The following is a 12,314-nucleotide window of genomic DNA, read 5'->3' as shown; positions in this document are numbered from 1 at the left end:
GTCTAACTGGCCACAGCTGTTCTAGTTAATCTAAAGCAAACCTTCCTCCCTTGGCAGGGAATAAGGCCCCCTGCTAACACTCTTATGCTGCCCTCTGGCCATGCTGTATCACAACATTTTCAGTCAGCCTTATTCAAAACAGCTCTTGTCCATCACTCTTCAGGAATATTGAGGTTAATTTTAAAACTGCTTCCAAAGCAATAGGGAATTGTACTAAAATAATGCTGTCAGATATGTAAAGAGTCATGTGAACCACATGTCAAAGAAGAGTAAGGACACTGTTTTTTACAGCACTGCTTGGGGAAAATGGTCATGATCCTTTGCCACCGAAGTCAATGGGAGTTTTGCTATTTATTTTAATGGCAGCAGAATCAGGTCTTAAAAGCACATTTTGTTGATAAAATAGAAAACCTGGATTATATATAACTTAGAGCACTAGAGCTGAATTTGTGAGTTATCTATGGGGGGGGGGAGTTATTTTCTCAAGTTAGTTATACAAAATTATTTGACAAATCATTTAGAGGAATTATTCTTGCTCTGTAGATTGTTCATGAATGGTTTTTTTTGCAAATATTCAATTTGAGCTGTGTAGGTCACATAGGTCATGTGATAGTGTTGCTATGCCCTGCTTGGGTGAATATACTTCTTAGAATCCACGTTTGAATAATAATGGTCTTACTTTTGATGATTGTCTAATGTTACGTTGTGCTGTACTATTCACTGTCAATCTCTTGTCTCCCTGAACATGCAGGCTAACAAACTTGTTTACTAGAGTAATTGTGAAAATCTAAAAGAAAAGGGGCCAGACATCGCTGAAGTGAATTCAGTTTTATTTGCATGACAACTCAAGGAAAATATTTGGTTAATTCTTGAGAGCATTGTGTATATTTGGGCTAATTTCCCTAGGAAGCTCTATCAATGCACCTCACTTCTGACTCTAAGGAAAGGAAAGAGTGAGGCCTGGTCTACACTACGCATTTAAATCGATTTAAAGAGCATTAAATCGATTTAACGCTGTACCCGTCCACCCTACAACGCCCTTTATATCGATATAAAGGGCTCTTTAAATTGATTTCTGTACTCCACCCTGACGAGAGGAGTAGCGCTAAATTCGATATTAACATATCGGATTACAGTTAGTGTGGACGGAAATCGACGTTATTGGCCTCCGGGCGGTATCCCACAGTGCACCACTGACCGCTCGACAGCATTCGAACTCGGATCCAGCGTGGCAGTAAACAGAGAAAAGTCCCCGCGACTTGATAAACATTTCTGTGCCCCAGCGTGGGCTCTGAGAGACTCGGTGCCGTCATCCATAACAAAAAGCCCAGCAATGGACCGTACGGGAGTTACTACGAATTCTGATCGTCTTATGGGAGACAAACTCGTTGTACTCAGAGCTCTGTTACGGACACGAATGCAAAGTTTGAAAAAAAATCTCCAGGATACACAGCGCTGTGACAGTAACGAAGGAAGCACCAGAAAAAGACCCCTTCAAATGGACGCTCATAGAGATGGAGGGTACTGAGGACACTCCACTGATCCCACAGTCCACAGCAGGTCTCTGAATAAGTTATTTGCATTCTGGCTGCAGCCTCCAATGTCTTAGTTACACAGACAACAAAGTGTCTGCGATGTCAGGGAATAGCTCGCAGTCCCTTCCCCCTCCCAACCAACGTAAAGAGAAGGAGAGAGAAAATTCTCTGACTTCTTTTCAATTCCCTATGCTTAGAATGCTCTGGTAGACGATGCTGGCATGAAAGCAGTATCCGCTCCTCCTCCCCTCCTCAGTGGTAGAACGGTACAAATAGATGATACGTCGTTGCATATCAGGCTGAGTGTCTGGCTGGCTCAGGGTGAGCTGGACGTCGGGGCCCTGGGTAAAAGGAAATAGTCCAAATTCCCAGTAGATGGCACAGAAACGGCTGTAAACTGTCTCAACATAGCAATGGGTGTGAGTTCATCAGCCCCTACCCTTTCCGTGAAAGAAAAGATCGACTGCCTGAGCTGGTCATACCCCGAGCCGCTCCCGCCTCATTTTACTCGTCACTGACAAGTTCCTGTTCTTATTCCTGCATTAATTATAACTCAACAAAAGAGGGGGAGGACCACTGCCACGGCTAGCCTCAAAGGGTTGGGGAGAGGGAAGCAACGGTTTGGGATGTTTGATGAGGGGCACCCCCTGTGAATACTGACACGGAGCGAACTGATTGCTCTGACACTTGGTCCTCTACATAACCTGTCCTATTCTAGCAGACTGACTCTATTTTTAAAACACTAGAGGATGGATGACTCGTCCCAAGTGATCAAGTCCCAATTTGCTTTGCATGCGCCCCGGCCGAATTCACAGGCACTTCTTGATAGACGGACAGCAGAGAGCGGAGAGATAACGTCACTCATTGCCATTTTCACCGCAGTAGATTGGTCAAAGGACCAGGTAACCATTCTCTGCTATCATTGCGAAAAGCAGGACGACTGCTGTTAGGTGGAGTATCGCTTCTGACTCTGTCCCACAGCACCAGTACACATCGATCGTTGGAAAAAAACGTAGCGGCTCATGGTTGCCGTGCTATGCTCTGCCAGGGCAATCAGAAAATGGCGCGAAAGATTTCACTGATTGTTTTCCCAAGGAAGGAAGCGACTACATCAGCCAAACCACGCAACAATAATGATTCAACCCAGAATTCCAAGGGGCGGGGGAGACTGCGGGAACTATGGGATAGCTACGGAAGAGCTACCCACAATGCAACGCTTCAGAAATCGACGTTAGCCTCGGACCATGGACGCACAACGCCTAATTACTCTGCCTAGTGTGGCCGCATGAAATCGAATATATAATATCAGTTTTATAAAACCAATTTTAGCTAATTCGATATTATCCCATAGTGTAGACGTGGCCTGAGAGGAGCAGAATAAGGACAATGGACTTGCTAAGTAGGATCCCATGGGAAAAGGGGAAAAGGAGGAGTTCAGGAGAGCTGACAGTTTCAGAAGGAGACAATATTAAAGGCAAAATTGCCAACTAATAGGAAGAACAGCGAGAGGCCAACATGGTTACATAAGGAACTCTTTTTAATGACCTGAAAATCAAAAAGGAATCCTACAAAAAGTTGAAATATGGACACATTGTTAAGGATGAATATAAAAGAACTGCAAGCATATAGAGACAAAGGCTAAGGCACAACCTGAGTTACGTTCTGATCTGAATGGCTCTTCTCTTCATTGAGGAAACTTAGTCAAAGTGCAGGAATTTGCACAATTATAGTAAAGTTATTTCTCACTGACTCCAGTAGGAAGATCCAGGTTCATCTACTGCTTTTAGATCTCCACCTCCTATATGCCCACAACAAACTTGGCTGCCTCAGCACCTTACTTCCTCTCCAACCTGTAGCCCAGCTTCTCTTACACTCTCCTCCAACTTTCAGCTCATAGCTGCTCTCTCCTGACCAATGCTAAGTGCCCCTCCTGGAGATGCATTAATCCCACATATTTATGGTTCTACAGGTACACCAGCTGGTCACTGTCTCCAAACCCCTCTCAGGAGGGGCAGTTCCTCCTAATTGAAAATGGCCATCCAACAGTCTTCTCATCGATGGGCCCACGCATCAAAGAGCACCCAGAGAAGAGACAAGTGAAAGGATGTGATGAAAGCTGATGTCTTCACTTCAGAGCATGCCTGGTATTCACTCGTTTGGCCCATGGAGGCAGAGGGGATAATTTAGCCCTAATGTCTTCTTTAATTTTTCTTTTCTATTTTAAGAGCTCCACTCTCTGTCCCTCTCAGCTACAGCAGCATTGCTGGTGGGAAACAAGTAGCGCACCCCGCTATCTGTCTCCCCTCCTCAGTAGGATTATTCAATGATTCTGAATAGGAAGAAAATGCTTTTATGAGGTGAGAAGGGAGAAAAGAGAAAGAGGGAAAGGAAGATAGAAGAAGGGAGCTTTTAAAATTTAACTTACTGTGAGAGACGAGAATCACGAATGGGGGAAGGAAAAGCACATTCCACTTGAGCATATTTCCAGCATAGCGGCACCAGTTTTATAATACTGGGTAGGGCACCATAAATCCCTAAGGATAGCCCTGCCTGTACTTGCTACATCCAGGAGCGGCGCCAGGGTTTTTGGCGCCCTAGGCACAGGACCGCTCTAGCCATTTTGCCGCCCCAAGACGGTCCCGCGGTTCCGGTGGACCTGCTGCAGGCATGCCTGTGGATGCTCCACCGGAGCTGCGGGACCAGCAGACCCTCTGCAGGAACGTCTGCGGGAGGTCCACCGGAGCAGCCTGCCGCCCTTCCAAATCCTGGCGCCCTAGGCAACCACCCAGGTCGCCTAAATGGAAGCGCCGGCCCTGGCTACATCTGGCCTAGTATGTAAGTCTTTCACTCCAAAATTGAGTTTAATAGAGTGGGCCCAGCTAATGTCTGACTCCCAGGATGGAGTTAAAATGGGATTGGAACTAGAGTACAGTATGCCTGTGCGTAGGTATAGCAAATCTTGAGTTTGTATAGGTATTTGATTTGAGTTTCTTGAGGGTGATGTTGGAGTCTCCAGGACTCTTTTTGATAGATGACTTCATTGTCCATATAGATGATGATTCCTTCAGACAGACTCAGGATGTCATGGCAGCTGTAACAACTATAGGAGAGATGCTGGTGTGCATCTGGGCATACTCTATGTTTTGGCTTTTGGCTTGATTTGTAGGGGAGGGCACTGGGGGTTGCAAGTAACACTCTTGTCAAGGAATGACCAGCCCAAACCCAAGGAGATGTAATACTAGCTTCCACCTCACTGCAAGCAATCCATTTGTCATGGTATGGTCAGTGCAATGAGTGCCCTTAAAAAGTTCTTCTAAATCGTAAAGATTCTGCTGGATCCAGGCATATTCCCTATCTTTCCAATAAGAGAATCCTGTTGGAACCAGTAGATGCTTTCAGAGTGGTGGAACTTTTCAGGGACACTCACTGCACTGACCGTACCATGACGGGGGTTACTTATCAGTGCAGTATTTTAAGAGTCTACCTTTTGGAGTTTAATGGAACCTGCTCAGTTTCAGGAGTCTCTGAGGGAAACTTCTGTTCCACCAATAGACTACTCCACTGAAGGCTTGGAAAACTGCAATTATCTTCTGACTATCGTTAACTCTGAGGATATTTGAATTCTTATCTACCCTTTCCTGCTGTGGAATTAGCTATGGAAATTAACAAGTTCAAGATTGTTTGTTTGTTTTTTAATGCTATCATTCCTTCGTATATATCACTTAATTTTTAATTCTAAATAGCATCACTAATCTAAAACTCATCAAGTTGGTGATGAATTATAGTCCAAATACCTTTTTGAATGTCTATATTAAAAACAGCATACTATTTATGAATATGAAACACCTATCCTTTCCATTTGCTAAACCAGCCAATAAATCTGCTATATACAGCTTTCTACATCAGCTAGGGAACAAAGAAGAGGTCAGAAGAAGAAAGAGTAGAGAAAGAAGTCCGCTTTTGTTGCTATTGCTCAGTCTCACAGGCAGCAGTCATCTCACAGGAAGTGACTCCACTCCATGCTTTGACAAAGTAGAGTGGTGACCTTAGTTCCCTTCCGTCACTCGTACAATATTGTGAGGGTTGTCAAACAGGAATCTAAAAACAAATATGCAATTCAGCAGTGCATCAGATATTAGGTAAAAGATAAATTATGCATTATGACCACACAGGCAGCATTCAGGCACTGTGCTGAATCAGTATGGAGTCTGAGTTGGCTGACAAAATACAAATTGCTATCAGTCAATTAACTGTTATGCTCTTATTGCAATTAAACTCTGAAAACATGACTACTGCAATCTGAACATTAGTTTCTTCAGTGCGACCTCCTCTCCAGTGCAGATACCTTTTGCTAACTAAACAAGGAATTTCAATCTAAAGTTATTATAAAAGTCCGTTAGACACAACAACCAGCCATGTACTGACATTCCATCACAATACAACCCAATCCTTAGCTTTGCCCTGCATTTATAAGGGTGATGAGTCTTCCTTAATAAAATAATTCCAAAGTCTGTTATAGTTTTAAAAGGAAAGCAAAATTATGCAGAGGGAGAATATTGGAAGGCCAGATGGACTGTATCTGGAAATGTTTATCGCTTTTAATATTTTGAAACCAGATGTTGGTGCACAGACATTGCTGGTTGCAGCCATAGGAAGCTGCATTGGAGAGACATTCTAACCTTTGGTAAGAAATTACAATGTTTTGATCCAGTTAAGATCAACTATTAGTATATAACTGGCCAACCACTGCTGTAAGCCGTTAAAAAAAATAGGAAACAGATGCTTGATAGAAAGAGAGCTATCTGCCAAAGCATTCCTGATCTTTTTATAAAATGTAAACTTAAATATTTTATGTGTCCTTTAATGAACTGCTATGGAACAACTTTAGTAGTCAAAACATTGCACAAGATTAGACACATGCAATTTGTCTTTTTTTTTTTTTAAATATAGTCAGAATCTTTCAGTTGTGCTCCTGGGAAAACGGGCACGAAGATGACTTATGCCAGGTTATTAAAATTAGATCTCTTGTGTAACAACACAACACATACTTAAGAATGATGGCATTTTCACTCAAAAAGTAGGGGCCTTTATCGTTCAAAGGGATTGTGTATGGGGGAAAACATCCCCGATGACTATAAATGGTGCATTCACATTATGATGCAACTTCTTCATCTGTATGTGTTAGCAAGTGTGTGCCAAAAGATCATACCTGCAGGAAGGACAAATGCAACAATGTTCAGAGATAGTGGATAGAGAGCAGATTCTGCCATTCTGTTGCTGTGCTCAAAGTTGTAGAGCTGCCTCCACTTTTTTTCTTTTTTCAATCAGAAGAAGCGAATTGCTTTGTCCTGCCCTTGTAAACTGAAGGACGGATCTTCAAGAAATGCAACAAATGCCAGGTCCCAAGTTAGCAAAGCATCTGCTATCACCATCAAAACTGTGGTGGTGCATCACTTAAGTGGAGGGATGGATCTGAACTAAAATCCCAGAGCTGAATTATAGATGTGGATCCACGTTTTTCCAGAGTTCTGACTGTTCATATTTGATAGGGTTAAGATGAGAACTTCGATTGGAACCTTGATCTGGGTTTTGGGTTCGGGAAAAGCTGGCCTTTTGGATCTACAAAACCCACAGCTTTGGGTCCCCCTACTTTAAGGGACAGAAATGTAATGGAGAATCTCTTGGCTTTCTTTTTTCTTTTAGTAGGTTTCTTTTCATTTTCCATATGGAGATAACCTTGAAAACAGTGGTATTGGAAGAGTTTTTATAGTGGGAGTGCTGAGAGCCATTGAACAAAACCGTGAACCCTGTATATGATAGAAACAACTTCCAGGCACGGGATGCTGCTGCACCCCTAGTTCCATTACTCATGCATGAAAACCTAACTAATGCAAACCAGTAACTAATGCTGGAAGTTTAACTGACTTTTCATATAGATCACAGATTATTCTCAATCCTCTCACATCTATCTAGGCTGAGCATTGGCGCCTAGTAGGAAAAACAGCCAGTTTTTCAAAAATTCTGTTGCAGTTCACAGCTGTAGGGCCCCTAGGGTCGTGAGGAATGATGGTCTTGTGGGTAAGGCTTTAGAATGGGATTTGAGAATTGTGTTTCTGTTCCTAGTTCTGTCACAGACTTCTTGCATAATCACAGGCAACTCACTCTCTCCATACTTTTATTACCCACAGGAATAATACTTGCTGTATCCTGTTTTGTCTGTAAGCACTTCAGGGCAGGGATTGTTATGTGTTTATATTGTCTGTAGTACAATGGGCCCTGATGTTGGCTGAATCCTTTAGGTGCAAATACAAATTTAATATTTTTTTTTTATAGTCCAGATAACAATAAAAGTGGCAAAGCCAAAACCACTTCTTTGCTCCCTGAGATCTGGGGTGCACTGTCGTGCCATTTTAATCAGATTGTAAAACAGTACCCTATCCTCAGTTAATGACAAGAACAATATAAGCCAGGGGTTGTGGAGGCCAATAAGGGAAAGACCACTTCGCGGTGGTTTACACGTCCTAATGAAGCAAAGTCAAAATGCATCCTATCTTAGGACATTCAGTAGCAAAGTAGCTTTGGAGAAGTGCTAGAAACTGTCCCCTCCTAATCTCTTGAGGTTCTTACAATGCACTGTGAGCACTTTTGCTTTGGGTAGAACAATCCTGGCCAGACAAGTGGATAGACTGGATAAACTAATCTATTCAGCTCTTCTGCCTATCTAATTTCTCTGAAATGCTTTTTGGGAAGGGTAAATCCCAGGAGGAAAAAACCTTCCACAGTTACCTATGGTTCTGTGTCACATGCAGACCAAAGGGACTCGGAGCCTTTTTTCCCTTTGTGAATCACATACTGATCCACACTTTTTAAAAAATGCAGTTTCTCAAACACACCAGCAGTAGTTTGTTAAAACATTGGACTCAACTACTGCACAACCAAAACATTCCAAGTTATCTCTCCATTCAGCATGACCTCCAGTGTTTATCTTATGACTTGAGCAGAACTGTGTTTTACCAGATTAGATATGATTTGCACAAGGGGACAGAGGAGGGGAGATCTCTTGCGTGTATTTTAGCAACGAAATTGTTTAGTTTAGTCTTTTGTTCACAAACAAGCTTTTTTTCTTTTTCTTTTCTTTTTCATTGTTTTTGGCCTCCATCCCACACTTCTGCTCATGCTAACCAGAGCTAGAGTACATCTGGCATTGTCCCTGCTCTTCTTCACGCAGCTGGAACAAGTTAGCTTTGCATTGTTTCCTATGACTTCCCCTGCATATCAATTGCCATTACTTCGCCTCTGCTGCAGTGCTTTTCAATCTATGCTCTCCTTCTGTTCTCTACCAACTGCCAGGATTTTTCTCCTTTTCTTTATTTCCACTGTTAAGCATGTATAAGGCCAAATTTTCAAAAGCAGATGCTGAAGAAAATATACTATAGCACTTGCTACAATACACTACAGATGATGGTAGTGTTACTGTGTTTGAGGCTATTATGGTAAATTATTGTCATTTTTATAAGAGGGTTAACGCTATGACATACAGTTCTGTAAGTGTTTGTTCTACATATCTGATCACCTAGACCCCTGGGTCTAGCGGAGCCATGCTCAGTATTACCTTTGTGCTTCCACAATACTGGGAGTAGCTAGGAGAATTGGTTCAGTCCCTGATGTAAGATACAGCATCTTCAGTGCTGCTCTGCCATATTTTGGGGATTGTAGGAAAGCAAGGTGCTCTGGCCACAACCCCTACACCACATGCATACAGCTAGTCTTGCTCTACGCCAGCCAGAGTACCCTAAACAAGGTGAAGCCTCAGCTGCCCTGCTGGGACAATCATGGCATTAGTCCTCTAGTTCAGATGGTAGCACTTTCTAAGAACATAAGCAGCAAAGAATCCTGTGGCACCTTATAGACTAACAGACGTTTTGGAGTATGAGCTTTTGTGGGTGAATACCCACTGCATGCATCCGATGAAGTGGGTATTCACCCACGAAAGCTCATGCTCCAAAACGTCTGTTAGTCTATAAGGTGCCACAGGATTCTTTGCTGCTTTTACAGATCCAGACTAACACAGCTACCCCTCTGATACTTAAGAACATAAAAATGGCCATACTGGATCAGACCAATGGTCCAGCTTGCCAGTATCCCATCTTCCAACAGTGGCCAATGCCAGGTGCTTCAGAGGGAATGAACAGAACAGGTAATCATCAAGTGATCCGTCCCCAGTCACCCATTCCCAGCTTCTGGCAAACAGAGGCTAGGGACACTTTTTCTACCGTGCTGATGGACTTGTGTTCTAACCCTGCCCATTATAAATGTAATATTCCTCTAAATAAGTAAGTAAATGGGAAAAGTGGCTTTGTTTGAGGCCAGGACCTAGGTTTGGTAACACTGAAGATGTGCGTGATTTGTTAAGTATAGATTTACCCAAACCATTCATTTCTGGATGATTAGTGTTTATTTGTGAAGTGCCAACAATGTGTTCAATGATGTAGAAGGTACAGAATGAAGAAAGTCCCAACCCTAAAGAACTTGGACCTGAAGTTTCCCCAAAAGTCTGAGGGCTTAGATCAGGTGTTCCAATCCAGGATCATCTCTATTATGAAGTGGTGCTGAAAAAATCCAGATGTTAACAAATAATCACTGCATTTTCTTGTAAAAAACATATTGGAGATGACTAATTTTTCTAATGAATATTTTGGAAATGACATCCATGCGGAGAAACTATAAACTGCAATAAATTCTATAAAGGTTAAAGTTTGTAAAGGCTGAATAGAGTGGAAAATTTTGGCCAAGTTTATTTAAAAACTTTAAGACAAGCCAGAGAGTTAGCATTGATGTGGTGTAATCTTAGGTATCCATTAATGGTTTCAGGTTACATTATCAATGTTAAGTGCTGTACAGACACAGGTTGAGGCATCAGGAGAGAAGGCTATTTAAAGCGAATAAATTTTAAAGCAGTAAGAATTACAGAGACTAATAGAGGATTCTGAGTCTTTGCACTTTGAGGTCAGGCGTCCCGTTTAAAAATATACATTCTGTGAGATAGAAAAGTAATCTGCTGGCTGCTGCCCTCCCCCTAAAAAACCATCACCCCAGAGGGAAAAGTGGAACATCACCCTCCCTTTAGGACCTGCTTTCCCATGTAAGGAGTAGTAGAGAGTTTGCAGGGGTTCAAAGTCTTTCAAACCTTCCAGAGGGTTTGGTTGGGAATTATGTTTGATAGGAGTTTGGGGCGAAGCTTCAGCTTGGTTTGTTATCCATCACTAATATTTATTGCCTTACCAGTTTACAAGACCAGGTCCTCAACTATGGACAGTCTAGGCAGCACACAATGAATCTCAGGTGTGTGTGTGTGAGAGAGAGAAAAAAGATGACCTTTGCTCTCCTCCCACCCCAAAATCTCTGTGTTATGCTGGTTACTAGCTGCCATATCTCCCCTTGGAGTCATTGACAATCAGCAGGGTATACAGAAGCCCTGGCCAGGCCTCATTTCCCTGACCATGATCCCTGTGCTGACGTTGGGAAGATTTGACAGAGGAGCCATTACATTGGCTCCACATCACAAGATAGTTCCCTTACGCTGCAGTGTTCTTCCAGTGGCCACCTAGAATCTGCCTGCAGTGTAGCCAAAAGCACCCCACTGCACTTGGGGATTAGGGCTTCATGGCCCCAATCCCCATCTGCTTATCCTGCTCCTGAGGTATAGGTATCAACATAAGCAAACAAAACACAGACATTTCTAGACCTATATTAAAACAGCTTTATATCGTGCTCTGGCTGGAATGTAACTTGAAGTCTTTTCAGAGCAAATGACGAAACTTTCTCTACGAATCTCCTGCATCTCTGTTTTCAAGTCAACCCTCAAATTACTCCAGTGTCCAGTGGTAGAAATGGTGCCACACAGAGGAGAGGACTTGGCAGGAAGTGAAAGCTTAGGCAAGAACATGCAAGAGCCTTGTAGTTTCATTGCTACCTATCACACAGCAAGAATGCGAGACTGAAGTCAATGGTAGAGGAATTCCTATAGGCTTGAGAATAAACCCTGGAATAAAATCCAGATAGTCCTGTTCCTCCTCAGTTCAGAGGTTGATTCACAATAGGTGTAAAGTGTTGTTTGAACTTTAGATTTTAAAGGGGAAGAAAAAGGGTTCATTTATTTACATTCCAAAAACTAGGAGATTGGGTGGATCAGGGACTTGGTGTAGGGTACGGAGCTTTTCTTCAGCCCATGTCAGTGACTAAACATTGTAACATCTGATGTGTAGTTGGAGGACTACATAAGGCCTGATCCTCAATTCTTTAGGAATTGTGAGTGCTCAGCATCTTCAAGGTGCTTAGTTGATGATATAGTTCCTGATGTGTCTACATCATCGGAGCCAAAAAAAGCATAAGCGTTCACATCCTTACTGGTATTTTTCCATGCAGAGGGAAGAGTGACTAACACTTAGCACTGTCAGCACTTTATAACTTCACAAGACGTTGTCTAAATACTAATTATACTTCACAACATCCCCTCAGGTATGAAAGTATTCATATGCCCATTTTACAAATGGAGGAAAACTGAGATATAGCCCGGTTAAGCACTTAGGGCCACATAAATCAGTGGCAGAGAGTTGGACTCCAGAAGTACCTGGCTCTCAGTCCTATGTCCACTCCACTCCATAGTACTGAACTACTAACTTTACTCTTCCCTGAGGCCCAGAGGTGTTAAAAGTTATCCTGGCAAGTCCATTTGAGGCAGCATGAACTGCCCTTGCCCACACTGTACCTGTTCTGAGG

This window comes from Chelonoidis abingdonii, chromosome 3, assembly GCF_003597395.2.
Source record: "Chelonoidis abingdonii isolate Lonesome George chromosome 3, CheloAbing_2.0, whole genome shotgun sequence".
NCBI lineage: Eukaryota > Metazoa > Chordata > Testudines > Testudinidae > Chelonoidis > Chelonoidis abingdonii.
This window is presented reverse-complemented; position numbering follows the sequence as displayed.